General features: G+C 47.8%; 1 pseudogene; it reads left to right on the forward strand.

The window, feature by feature from the left end:
• The first annotated feature begins 8,414 nt into the window (after positions 1 to 8,414).
• Positions 8,415 to 12,152, forward strand: LOC124969933 (sulfotransferase 1A1-like; annotated as a pseudogene).
• Positions 12,153 to 13,980: the final 1,828 nt, after the last annotated feature.

A 13,980-nucleotide genomic window follows, 5' to 3' on the forward strand; every position in this document is an offset into this window, starting at 1 on the left:
TCCTTCTTGGATCTGAGCACTGCCCCCAAAGCCCCTTTGAACTTCTGTATGGGCGATCCCTCATTCCCCCCACCATTCAACCTCAGTCACCTAGCATTCCTCCTGATATCCTAGAACGCCTTCCAGCTAACCTCAGGACTGCCTTCTGGAAATATGCCAACACAAATCTTCCCCAACCCTAATCTTCAGGGATCCTTCCTCCTATTTCTGTAGGGGACTTAGTTTACCTCTCCCCTTTCCAACTTGTAACCCCCTTACAGTGATTCTGACCACCCCCATGGCAGCCAAATTAGAAGGCCACCCCTCCTGGATCCATTTATGCCATTTAAAACTTGTTCCTGCTAATGCCTCTTATCAGTTCATTCTTACAGGCTCCACCCGACTACACTTTACCCACCTCCCAGTCATTCCTGAGGCTGGGAGGAAACTACTGACCCTCACACCCAGAAATTGTTAGCACAAAAAGATGGCAGGATGCAAATCTCATGAGTCCTCTCAACTGTTTATTCAGGAATGATGTTTCACACAGGAACAGGGGATACAGGGATGAAGTGGTGTCGGTGGATCCACTTTCCTGGTAGAAAATGAACCACTGAACAAAGAAAGGGACTGGGTTTATATAGGCTATTTTTGAGGGGTGGTCTAGTGAGCATATCAGTTTGGGTACTCAGGAAACAGGTTTGTGAGAATTTGAAAATTTGTTGTTACTGGGTAACTATTTTTACTTGGAGAAGAATGGAGGATCTGGGGTCAGTGCTCAGTGTTTACCTCTTTCCCTTCAGGGTACCATTGTACCATCACTGGGAAAGGATTTATGTGGGGAAAGATCAATGCTTTGACTTCCTTCCTAGGGATTGTTCTGTCAGTGGGAAAGAATGCCCTGAGAAAGCTGGCAATGTATGGCTTTCTTTTTCACTCTCTTTTCTCCAGCCTCACTGTTTTGGGTTTTTTCATTTTCCATATCTAATAGAAATCTTAATGTCACTTTATCAGACACCCTTTTACCTTTTTTTTTTTTCTGGTGCTGAGGATTGAACCCAGGGCCTTGTGCTTGCAAGCACTCTACCAACTGAGCTATATCTCCAGCCCTTTTCTTGATAGCACTCAGAAATGAATTAAATTTATCATATTTACTCCCTCTTCATCTTTCTCCTCAAACACTAGCCCTCATTTGGGATCTCTGGCTTCAAGGGACATTCATTGATCTGACCCCCATCCAAATTTCTTTCTTTTGTGTTTTCTACATATCATTTTTAACTCACAAACAGCCATGCAAGACATGAAACAGCAGAGACAAGAAGCAGCTGATGTATTCAGTGAGAATCCCATCTCTGCAGGTGAAAATATTAATAGCTCAAGTCTGGAAGGCATACCCCATGCCATGGGGACATGTTAAGAAAATGACAAAAATAACTCAGGGGAAATTGAGGAAAAACAGGTCAATTCGTCATTCCTGTTAACAGGTTCCTCATGCCAGGCTTCATAATGTGTCCAACTGTGAGTACTGGCTAATAGCAAGGAGACTTATTGGGCCCACATTCCACAGTCTGCCATTGCTCACCCAGTAACATGGTTTGATCCTCCCCCTTCAATCTACCTTAATCCCACTCCCTTCTTGCCAGGTCTTTTGTTGACTACCGGGTCCTTCCCAAAATTTTTGTTTAATTATTCAGGATTGTTCTCCCGACCCCCACTTTGCATTTCTCTCAATAACTCATATTGTTACCACACTGGGCCTCAAACTTGGCTTTCTCATGTCCCCAAAAAATAGGATCAACAGGCCAGGCTTATTTTCCTCACTAAAAAACAGGATCAAGAGGCTCAGCCACATGGCAGGAAGTTAATGTTAATTACTCATTAAGCAGACCCCTATGCTCTCACTGCAAACACTAGGATTCTTCATATGTATTGTTACAATTGTATGAATATGTTACACCCCATCCTTAGAATCTTTCTGTTGCAGGAAAACAGGTTCTAAATTGGCATTGTCATGGGGAACTGATTGATGCTGAATCTAGAGATTTGGGATGGAAATTTCCTTATGGGGACAATTTAAATCATGTTTATAGAATTGGTTGAAATTCAAACTCCACTATGTACTGGTCTAAGGGAGAATTATCACCTCCTGTATTTTGGACCAATTCAGGACATTATATGAAAAATAGGCCTGATTCAGAAGACTTTTCAGATCTGAAATGGTGATTCTCAAAATAAAGTTAAAAAACATCCTCTCTCTTAACATTTCCTTTCATAAGGAATTTTACCTCATAGCATGTGTATTAAATTCCTAGGTTTTATTTTCGGAATCCTTTCAAGTACAATATAATGCCTCACAAAATATGTATTATGTTAAAAGTGAGAACTGTGTGCTACAACAGTGTGTCAATCAAACTGTATGGCCAAGTTCAGGACAAACTGTTATGATTCTCAAGAGGCCAGTAGCCACCTAGTTCCCTGTAAAATTAAAAGAACCAAGGCAGGAGACCCTTTCAGTAGCATTCATGCAGGAATTACTGTGGTACCTGAAATGCCCTGCTAAATGCTTTGTCTGGTGATTGATAGCTGGTTTTGTTGTTTTGACTGGCATCATTGCCTCTGCCTCCACTGCAGCAATAGCATTGCATCGGCAGGTCCAAACTACTCATTACCTTCAACGACTCCCTGAGAACTGTACTGAGATCTGGCAAACTCAAGTGCATATCGATTAGGAAATTTTGAGTGAGGGTCAACAGATAAAAGATTCTATCATTTGACTAGGAGAACAAGTACAAGATTTATGGTGGTCTCAGAGACTTCAATGCCATTATAACATCACCCAATTTTGTGTTACTAGGATTCCATATTCTGAGATTTAGGGGCACAATGTATATAATCACCTAGTGGGACTTGATCCTTTTCATACTGCTTCTCTGGGTGTGTTGAAATTACTATCTTAGGTTCTGGCCATGGTTAATGCAAAAACACCTACTTTTGATAACAAAGAGATTTGGGGCAGTTTAGCTGAAGGGATCTTCCCTTAACCCTTTTCTACACATATAGCTGGGTTACTAGCTATAACTATACTGTTAATCTTATCTCTGTTCTTGTTTTGCATAGTGTGTCAAGCAGGATGGAGATGATTAAACCATAAGGAAAGTATATTTCCAAAGTTAATCATGCTTGCTATGCTCTAAAGACCTGAAATCATTGGAAGTGCACCCTGAGTTTGATTAAGAAATATAGGGTTCCCAACTATATTACCTGCTAATATTGTTTTCTTAGCATTAGCACATTAGTTAATCTTCACTTTTTAATACTAACATTGTTTTCTTAGCACTAGCAAATCAGTTAAAATCTTCACCTTCTCTTATAATAACCTGTTTTCTCCTTGTTCTTAATTTTGTACAGAAACAGTTTTCTTAGTGGGGTGACCTGCAATTTGAACTGCTTTCTCAGAGACATCAAACCATCCTCCTCCTGCACTCCCAGTCTGACTGAGATCACAAAAAGAGGACTTCACCTGAATCTCAAGGCTCCTCCCACATATAGCCCCCTACTTAAGCCCCAACCACAAGGGTTCCCATGTTCTTTTCCAGAACTCTGAAAGGAGGGGTCCCCCTATGTCACCACTTCTCAGCAGTAAGTAACTGGATATGATAGCACTGCCCCAATTTATTTTCTCCTTTCAGAGTCTGGAATGAAATAATATGGAAATGAGAACCCCCAAAATAGTAGCCTGGGTAGAGGCAGAGAGGAAGCAGGCAAAACATTGATAACATCGATCCTTTCCCAATACATCCTTTCCCAGTGACAAGACCATCCCCGAGAAGGAAGCAAACATCACCCAGTGACAAGACAGTACAATGGACTCTTCATTCTTGTCCTGTAAAAACGTTGCCAAGTAAAAACAAATTTCAAATTTTTATAACTTGTTTCCTGAGTGCCCAAACTGATATGTTAAAGTATCCAATGGTTAAGTCATTGCCCAGGGTTTAACCTATATGACCCTTATAATCAGCGCCATTTTCTACCCAGAAAGGGGCCCATCTGCTGCCTGACTCTGCTGCTGAATAAAGGCTTCGCTGAATTCATGAGATCTGCACCTGTCTTGTCATTTTTGTGCTTATTGAAGTAGTAAAAGCCTTGTTACAGGAAATAATTCCCAGATTTGGACTGCCTCACAGCCTCAAAGTGTTGTCACTCAGGGAATATCCAAAGTCCTAGGCATAAAATATCATCTCCATTGTGCATAGAGACCTCAATCCTCAGGAAAGGTAGAAAAGGCTAATGATATATTAAACAGACATCTGAGAAAACTCACTCAAGAAACCCACTACCCTTTGCCTAAGGTGCCTTACTCAGAATCAGAAACACCCCAAGAAAACTAGCCCATTCGAGCTCTTTTATGGGAGATCATTCCTAAGGAATGGTATTCTTAAATATCAGGAAACTGCAAATCTGGTGGCTCATATTACAAAGCTGGCCAAGTTTCACCTGAAATTTGTAGATATCCCATATCTGAGCCAGTCACTTCTCCACTTCTGTATGAACCTGGGGATCTAGTTATGGTCAAGACCATACTTTCAAATTCCCCAAATTCAGACCCTATTTGGAAGAGACCTTTCCCTGTAATTTTATCTACTCCCTCTGCAGTGAAAATACTTGGACAGGAGAACTGGATCCACCATTCTTGGGTAAAATCCTGCCATCCTGGATTGACTCCCAGAGAAACTTCTTCCCAAGTAACTTAAGGAACGATACTATAGCACTCCAATAGAAGACTTGAAATATCTCTTCTGCAAAGACAATGGTCATATGTAAACTTTCCCCCTCTTTTATCATTTTAGACAGGTCCACTGAAATTAACTCTTTTCTAGATTGGGCTCAACAGTGTGCCACTAGATTGCAGAAAGATAATTGCTGGATATGTGAACTATTACCCCTTTCCAGCACTTCTGGCTACCTTGGTGGTATCCCCTTTACAAGAAAGTGACTGGATAAAATTACAATCCTTAATGTTAGAACAAAAAGACACTCTATAAGAGTGTCATGCTGATATTGAATTATGGCCTATAAATGAAACTTTATCACAGCCAGGTCACGGAAAAACTTTCATTTTGAAGACAAAACCAGTCTTTAGGCCTTTACAACTGTTAAATGACATTTAAGCCCATCTACTTTTTGCTTTCCACCATTACCGCCAACATATCAAAGGTATGAGGATGGTTACTATCAGATTTGGGATGAATATATGTAGCTTACACCCACCATAGGGCATCTAAACCAAGAAGCCCTAATCTGTTGGGAACAACATAACCAATGACAATGGCCTAATGCTACTTGAGAATTAGGATGGACCCCAAAGTCACTATGCCAACACATTGTGATTTTATAGGACAATGATTGGTTTGGTACTAATCGACTTTCTGGACCTGAAATTAGATAGCCAGCACCCAATGGGACCCAATGGATGTGTGGAACTAACTTATGGCCCTGGCTTTCCTGGGCTGGATAGGAAGATGGGTACTCCTCCATGCAAGGGAGATGGACACCAAGTATAGGACAGCCGGCAAGTCACCCCAATCTCAGACACAGCGGGGATGATCTGTTTTTTTGTTGGTATGATCGTGGAGTTTACTGTTTATTCCACAGATGGGTTTAGAAGAGGTAATGTGGCATGTGGAAACCCTAACTGATTATATTCCATGAGGTTGAGGAAAGTATTTCTCTCCTTAACACCGAAGTAACATTCATGAGGAAAGCCATCTTGTAAAACCCGATGGCTTTAGGTGTCCTCACTGCAGCCCAAGGTGGAACGTGTGCCATTCTTAGAATTGAATGCACATTCCTGATAACTCTGGCAATGTGACTAACATCCTTAAAGATTGACATTCCCAGGTAGAGGGCATGTCCTGGCCAGCCTTGTCGTGGGAACAACATCCTAGTTCTCCGGGACCTCCTGGTGGAAAACACTGTTAATCTCTCTTGTCCCCATTATAGTCACTGGCATGTCCACATGCTGCAGCATTTATTGTTGCATTAATCCTATTCAGTACTCATATCTTGTTCCTCTCACAGATCACCTGACTCTCAAATGACCTTACAACCTGTTACTTCCAAACCAGGCTTTTATTGGTTTCCTAAACAAGACCCAGTTTCTAAAAGGGAAACCTGAACTGCTTGCCCCAGGTCACCCCCCTCTCAGCTCAAGGCAGCCTGGGCAGTCATTGTCCATTTCTACTTATAGCAGTAATCCTTCCTGAAATTAGAGTGTGGGGTGAAGCAAGAACAAAGGACAGGCACTTAGTGTGGATAGGTGCTCCATTCAGGAGGATGGAAGCTGATTCAAAGGGAATGGAAGGTTAATACCTTCAGGATACTTCCCCCTTCACCTCACCTGTGGCCAAGTTCACCTGCTTCCAGGGGATTGTTCCTCCAGGCAGGGAATTGTTAATGAGCACTCCCTGAGTGACTCCCTGCATGCCTTCCTGGGCAGACATTGGAAAATGGGCAGAGGTAAACTTGGATCACCCTCCTCCCCCAGTTTGGACCCAGGGGTAGGATAGAAGGAGGGAACATGAAAAGTAAGAAACCTGGAAACTAGAGGACAAGATTCACCCCCACCTGTGGACACCAGCTCTGGATCCCCTGCTCCCTTGAGAGAAGTCTGTCTCTGTTTTATCCTTTAAACTTCTTTTTTTGTGTTTACCTCAGCATTTCTTGGGTGGGTGTTCAATCTTTGACAACAGGGGGCTGGATAGAATAATTACTTTTGAGGTCCTGGGGACTGACCCCAAGGGCCCTCTACTGCTGCCAAATGTCCCAAGTTGTTTTTGTATTTAATTTTGACACAGAGTCTGGCCAGGCTGCCTTTGATCAGTGGTCTTACCTCAGCTACCCACATGCTGGGATGTGCTTCCAGGCCTGGCCCCTGGAGCCCTTCGTTCTCATTGCTGTCTCACACACTGCATATTTTATCTACCTTGTCATCAGCCTGCCCACGCTTTGCACTCAGCTCTAGGAGAGCAGTTCTTCCTCACTCTTAAAGAGTAGAGTCCACCTCAGGATAGAGGTTCAGTCAATGCACAATAAATCAACATGTTGGACTGGCTTCTACTGGGGTCTCAGTAAATGTAAATGACTATTTTCCTGCCATCCTTTGACTATCTGCCAGCAGTGACAGGATGAAGACAGCCCCCTGTGTTGCCACATCCTGGCTGTCCCCTAAAGACCCATGTGATCTGCCTGGCAGAGGAGTTCCTTCAGGAAGAGCCAGGGCAGCTGCTTCCCCTAGAGGACCAATGTCCCACATGAGTGCAGTCATCTTTCCCAGCCTGGCCTGGGTCTGGGGAGAGAGTGCCCAGTGGTCCAGTTCAGGCTGGGGCAGCTGAGTTCTTGTCCCCAGGGCCAGGGCTGTCGGGGTTTGAGAAGCCTGACTCTGTATCATTTCCTACCGGGATCACCCTTGGCAGCTATGAGAACTCACTTCTTTGGGGAGTGAGTTGGCTGTGCTGCATGGCACAGGATGATGGCTTGGAAGTAGAGCAGCTGAGAGGTGATTCTGTCCCCTGCTTGTTCATCCACCTCCATCTCCTAGGCTGCCTTGGACCAGCCTCTTATGTCCACAGGAACACTGGACAGGCATGCTGGACACCTGACCCTCAGCCTCTCCAACCCCTCCCCTGCAAATTTTCTTTCCCCACTTCTTTCCACCACAGACTGGACAGTTTTTTTTTTAGAGGAGGAAAAGTTTATTTGGGAGCTCACAGTTTCAGAGGTCTCAGTCCACAGATGACTGATTCCATTTTGGGGGGCCTGAGGTGAGGCAGAATATCAGGGAGGAAGTGTGTGGCAGAGGAAATCAGCTGGGAACATCTCACCAGGAAGCAGACTGGACAGTTTTTAAACTATTTTTTTGTCAGTGGACATTTATTTTACTTATATGTGGTGCTGAGAATCGAACCAAGTGCTACACATGCTGGCAAGCACTCTATCACTGAGCCATAATCCCAGTCCTGGACAGTTTTTATTTGAGTACAGTCAAAAGTCTTGTGTCAAAGGTAACTTCTAGGATTCGGAGGAAGGCCACAGTGAAGGGAACAGAAATGGGAGGGGGGGCAATGGCCCAACCATGTGCCCAGGCTCTCCCCTGCCCTGAGGCCCCTCTGCCTGGCTTTGTCCACCTTGGCACTGAGGGCACGTTATTCCTGGGAGGCTCAGGAGACTCCCACCTGTGACTCAGCCTCCTACTTTCAGTGCTCAGCTAGAATTTGATTGTAATACAAACAGAGAGAGGCAGAGGAGGTGGGGAGCTCTCCCTCCATGGGGCCCTGTGACTCTTCCTGCCCCATCCTGCTCAGTCATGGAGAGAAAACCACCTGTGGGGCTGTTCTCCACCTGCCATGAGTGACGCTCCTTGAGGTCCCACAAGAGCCATGAAGCAGGGGCTCCCTCCAGGGCTAGTGGGCTCTGGCATCCTTTTTCTTCCCTGTCCCACACTGCCCCCAAAACGGCCCTCCTCGCTCTGCTCTGTCCCCAGTCTCTTCACCCTGCCCACTCAGCACTCAGGACCTGCCCTTTTCTCAGAGCCCTTGGTGTCCAGCCTGGAGGCAGCAGGAAGGTGAGCTGACTCACACCCCATCTTTCCCCTCTGCTCTCCCCTTAGACATTGTCCATTAGAAAAACCCATCTGTCATCTTCTCCTCAAGGCAATGCAAGTAGGGAGCATTTCAGGAGCCAGATGACAGCTGACAGCACATCCAAACCCTGGGCTCTTTCCCCACATTTCACTACTTCTGTCCTCTATGTTAAACCCACATGTGGGGTTTTAGACAGTGTATTGGGCTCTGAAGCTTGGAAACACTGATGTCCTACCCTTCCTTCTGTGAGGGCACCATTTCCAGTGCTGGCTCCTCATCTCTCCCACTTTGCACCTAGAACTTCAGCTCAGGGAACAGTGCTGCACTCCCCACTACACACCTATAGGCACCTCCTGCATACCCAGGAGGCCATAGGACCAGGATCCTGAGAGGTCAAGTGAATGCCAGAGTTGGGGTGGCTAGGCCAGACCACCCTTGTCCTGCACAGCTCCTGGTTCCAAGTCTTCCAAGTGCTCCTAATGCTTGATCAGGCACCTATTTGATCCCTTGCTGGGGGCCTCTACACTGCCTGTTCTTTCCCCAAGGACACCCCATCTCAAAAACAGCCTGACCTGAGTTCTCCTCCCCTCTTCTAGTGAGTCATCAGAATTTTGCTCATTCATGTGCAAAACTTGCATCCAAGCAAGTTCCCTTGCTCAATTGGTCATGTTAGTCTTGGAGCCCAGAAGGAGTTAGCTGGACAAATGGGATCCCTGGTCATGCTGGCATAGTGTGTTTCTGGATGTAAAGGGCCCAAGGAGCTCTGGAAGGGAAGCAGCACAGAGAGAAGCCCATTGAGTGTAGGCTGTGATGTGAGCGGAAAGTAGTAAGAGCACCAAGTTGGCCAAGGAGCAATTAGGGTGGGAAGGCTGGGCTAGGACAGAGCTCAGTGGGAGAGTTCTTAACTAGTACACAGGACACCCTGGGTTCCATCCTCAGCACCACAAACCTTCCAAAACAAAACAAAACAAAACAAAACAAAACAAAACAAAACAAAACATAGAGCAGACCCTGGAGGAATTTCTCAAGCACTGAAGTGCTTGCCAGGATTTCCCAGAAAGCTTCCAAAGCAGTTTTTGAACTCTAACTTTAGAGATTGCTTATATGGCTCTGGGCTATGGTGAGGTACTGGGGACATGGGAAGTTCTGCAAGTAGCAGAAGGTGAAGCCTGAGCTGTGAACCAATGCACCGGAGATAGACCTGACTTTCAATCCAGCTGCCACTTACTATCTTAGTGAACTTGGATAAATTACAGGAACTCCTGAAGCCTCAGTGTACTCAAAGCTGCAACCCAGCAAATGCTGTTTTGTGATGGTATTGAGAGAAGCAGGCCAGGTGCTGGCCCCTGACTCAGCAGCATGGAGCTGGTGCAGGACATCACACCTTCCACCTTCTGAGGGTCAATGTGAAGGGGGTCCCTCTAATCAAGTAATTTGCAGAGATGATGGGACCACTTCAGAGCTTCCAGGCCTGACCTGATGACCTGCTCATCAGCACCTACCCCAGGTCTGGTCAGTGAGGTGTTCCACCCTGCTCCTCACTGGGGCTGCAACCCCACCTTAGCCACAGGCCAGGACCTCATTCCGGCTCACCTCTGTTTCTCTCCCTTTTCAGGTACAATATGGGTAAGTGGGTGTCCATCTATGTATGGGTACCCCACATTGAGTTGAAATGGACAGGGCTTTTATCAGGGGAGTGGCAGGGTGCTGGGGTAGGTGGAATGAGTAGGTCTGGGCTCCAGCTCAACACACCTTCCCCTGCTCACACCTTAGATCTGGAAACTTTGAAAGAAACACCTGCCTCCAGACTTGTCAAGACACACTTGCTCCTAGGCCTGCTTCTTCAGAGTCTATTGGATCAGAAGGTCAAGTTGAGTGGCAGAAGAGGCTATTAGGCCATTCCAGCTTTGTCTCTGCTCAAGTGGAAAGACAGCCTGTCCTCACTGGGGTGGGGCAAAACATGAGGAGGAGAGAGACTCTTCAGTGCAGACCTGAGGTCAGGGGAGCGCTGGTGCTCAGATGCTCACAGAGGGGTTGGAGGGTTCTCTGCAGGATTGGTCCTCCATCTGGGTGTTTCATGGAACTCAAGGTGTCAGGTTAGTATGAAAGATGGCTCCAACAACAACCCAGGGTTTCACATCAAAGTTACATTCAAATTCCAGCTGCCGTAGCCATCCATGAGATCTCAAGCAAGTCAGCCTCAAGGCCTCAGAGTCTTCCTTTGTCAAGCTGAGAAAGACTCCCCCACAGGGGTGATGTGAAGGGTGCCAGGCAGGCAGGATGGGAGGCAGTACTGGAGTGTGTGTGCATGGGTGGTGTAGCTGGCAGTGGGTGTCGTCTGTCCCTGCAGGTGATCTATGGTCATCTCCTACTGCAATTTCTACAATGGGCTTCCTGAACTGGGCACCTGGGACAGCTTTCCATGTTCATGGATGGACAAGGTGAACCCCAATCTGGAGGAAGGAAAGGGCTGGAGCTGAGGAAGACCACCTAAAACTCATACCAGCCCCTATTGGTGACCCTTCCCCAGTGTCCTATGGGTCATGGTACCAGCACGTGCAGGAGTGGTGGGAGCTGAGCCAAACCCACCCTGTGCTTCTATGAAGACCTGAAGGAGGTGAGACTGCCTGCCACTGCTTCCATCTGTGTCCCCCACTCAGGGGACATGCCAAGGCCTTCAGGACTGTCCCCCTTGGCAGGCCCACCCACTCCAGGATTCCACATACTATGTGTTCCCATTCTGGGACTGCAGAGCCAGCTCGCTCAGGACCCAGCACAGCCCTCATCTCCTAGCACCTGGGTAGCTGCACATGTGGTCATGGATCAACAGTTTGTTTTTTCCATGTCTCCCTGCCCAGGGCTGTGCCAATCCTGGGGCCACATTTCTAAAGAAGACTGTCCCTGCAGCTCTCTCGTAAAGTCACCAAGCAGGGCTCACTCCAGGACCCCAAGGCAGAGAGTTAGTAATTTTCCTCCAGGCAAAGAGGCCCAGTATGAAGGAGCTGAGGCCGAGAGGTTTCCAAGTGGAAGTGGTCAGCTCCCTTGTGACGCCAGAGAGGGACTTCCTTGAATTTTGTCAGTGAGCAATCCAATCCTGCTCTGAAAAACCAGTCTCTTGCATCAGAAACCCAAAAGGGAGAATAGAAAGATTCTGGAGTTTCTGGGGCGCTCAGAGGAGGGTGTGGATCACATTGTCCAGCACACATCCTTCAAGGAGATGAAGAAGAATCCCATGGCTAACCCACAGCACTGTACCAACTGAGATGATGGACCACAGTATTTCCCCCTTCATGAGGAAAGGCGGGTGCTGGTCAGGGTGAGTGTCTGGAGAAGGGAGGGCAGAAGTAGCTGCTGAGCCTGCCTCAGGCATCTTGGGATCACTTGTGGGGGTGGGACTCACGCCTCTTCTTTCCCTCCCCAGGCATCTCAGGGAACAGGTAATCTGCCTTCACTATGGCCCAGAATGAGCGCTTTGATGCCCACTGTGCTGAGAAGATGGCAGGCTGCAAGCTCAACTTCCGCTGGCAGCTCTGAGTGGTGTCATGGGGGCCACTGCAGGGGAAGCGTGGGCACAAGCGTGACCCATGACCTCAGGAATAAATATGATGTGTCCACACAGAGGCTCTGTGGAAGCCAGGAGGACACCTGACACTAACTAAATTCCCCTGGAACCAAGTAGGGCCCACTGCTCCTGCAGTCTGCCATGGTTATTTGCTTTGCCTGGGTGGAGGAAGAGGGTCTCCACAAGGAAGACCCAGGAGACAGAAGAGCCAAAATATTTGATCCTGTAAGATCCTCTGTTGCCTATTCCCTCCAGCCTGCGAGACAATGTTACTTTTGGGAGGCTTCTTGCAAGCCACCAGGTACCTCTGGGCCACATTGAGGGGAAGAGAACAGTCATCCACATGGGAGGTGTCTTCAAACAGGATGGAGGTTTCATTCAGAACCTGCAGGATGCAGACAGGAGGTGCTGGTCAGAGGCTTCCAGGACAGGTCAGCCTCCTCTTGGCCTGGAGCCCTGGATCAGCAGGAACCCTGAGAGCTCTCTGGCCCTCCCATCCTCACCTTCCTCTCTGCAGTCAATGGGTCCAGATCCCCTTCCAATCCTTGCTGCTCCCTAGCTGGTCCTCAGTGAAGGTGGCCTAGGGCAGATGACCAAGAGCAGGCAGAAGAATGGTGAGACTCTGTCCCCAAAAGGTCATGCTAGAAGGGCAAGGGGTCTGGTCCATTCAGGGCTGTGTTAAGAAGATCAAAGACAACCCAGGGGTCAGTAGTTAGGTGTCCTGGAGGTATAGGTGGAACAGCGTTCAGCCTGCACCAGGTGACATGTGACCTTGGTCACAGTGTCAGTGTCAGCAAGAGGGATGAAAGTGGGCATCAGGAGGTGTGGGCATATGCACCCAGCTCAAGCTACTCTGACTGCCAACGTGAGGGAGGACAGAAGGGCAGAGCAGCCTGGGGACAGACTCAGGAGCCAAGGCTGGGCAGAAGGGATTCAGAAGGCAGATGCAGGTCCTTGAAGTCGAAAGGCCATGAGCAGAGAAAAGGGAAGGACTCCCAAGATGATCATATGTTCTGTTGGGGTCCTGGGTCCATGAAGGTCCCTCCATGGAGGCTGCCTTACCTGCTGTGGGATGTGTGGATCAGGGCACAGTCGAAGCAGGTTTTCAGGGGATAGAGGGCCAACACCAGCTGCTCCTTCTGGATAAGGCTTGGGGTCAGTCTGAAGGTTGGCTTTCTACTGGGACAGTGGGATGATGAGCTGGAGGCTCAGCCCGTGTCTCCTGAGGGGAGACTGAGTCAGCCCAGGGCCAAGGGGGACCACTTGCCAGAAGTCTGGTCACCCTGTTCACAGCTGGTCACTCACTCTTTGCCTTCTTCATCAATGTCATCTACCTCATACCTGTGGGGAATGGAAGGAGAACACTGGGTGTAGCCAAGTGCCTGCTGCAAGCCAGGGAGCCAGGAAGAGGAGGAGGAGATGGAGGAGTGGGAAAGTGGCCTGAGGAGCCCAGTGCCTCCCACACCAACCTGCCCAGGTGCCCTCTGGGCACTCTTCTCCCACTGTGCAGACAGCCCGAAAAAGCTCATCTGATACAGGTGTGGTGAGGAAGGAACAGCCTATGGGGTGGTGTCCGCTCACTTGGTGGTGGTATATGTGTAACTGACCACCTGTATCAGAATCCACTGATCTTGCCCATCCATAGCCTGACCTGTATAGCCACCTTATCTCCAGGCCTGGCCACATAGTCCCCTGGGGCTGGAATGGTCTCACAGAAGGGTGCAGGGTGGTGAGTGGAAGAAGCATTATTCTGGGCCTGGACACTAGGGTCCCCCAGCTGGATGCTGCCCTTACTTGTCA

This window comes from Sciurus carolinensis, chromosome 18 (genome assembly GCF_902686445.1).
Source record: "Sciurus carolinensis chromosome 18, mSciCar1.2, whole genome shotgun sequence".
Lineage (NCBI taxonomy): Eukaryota > Metazoa > Chordata > Mammalia > Rodentia > Sciuridae > Sciurus > Sciurus carolinensis.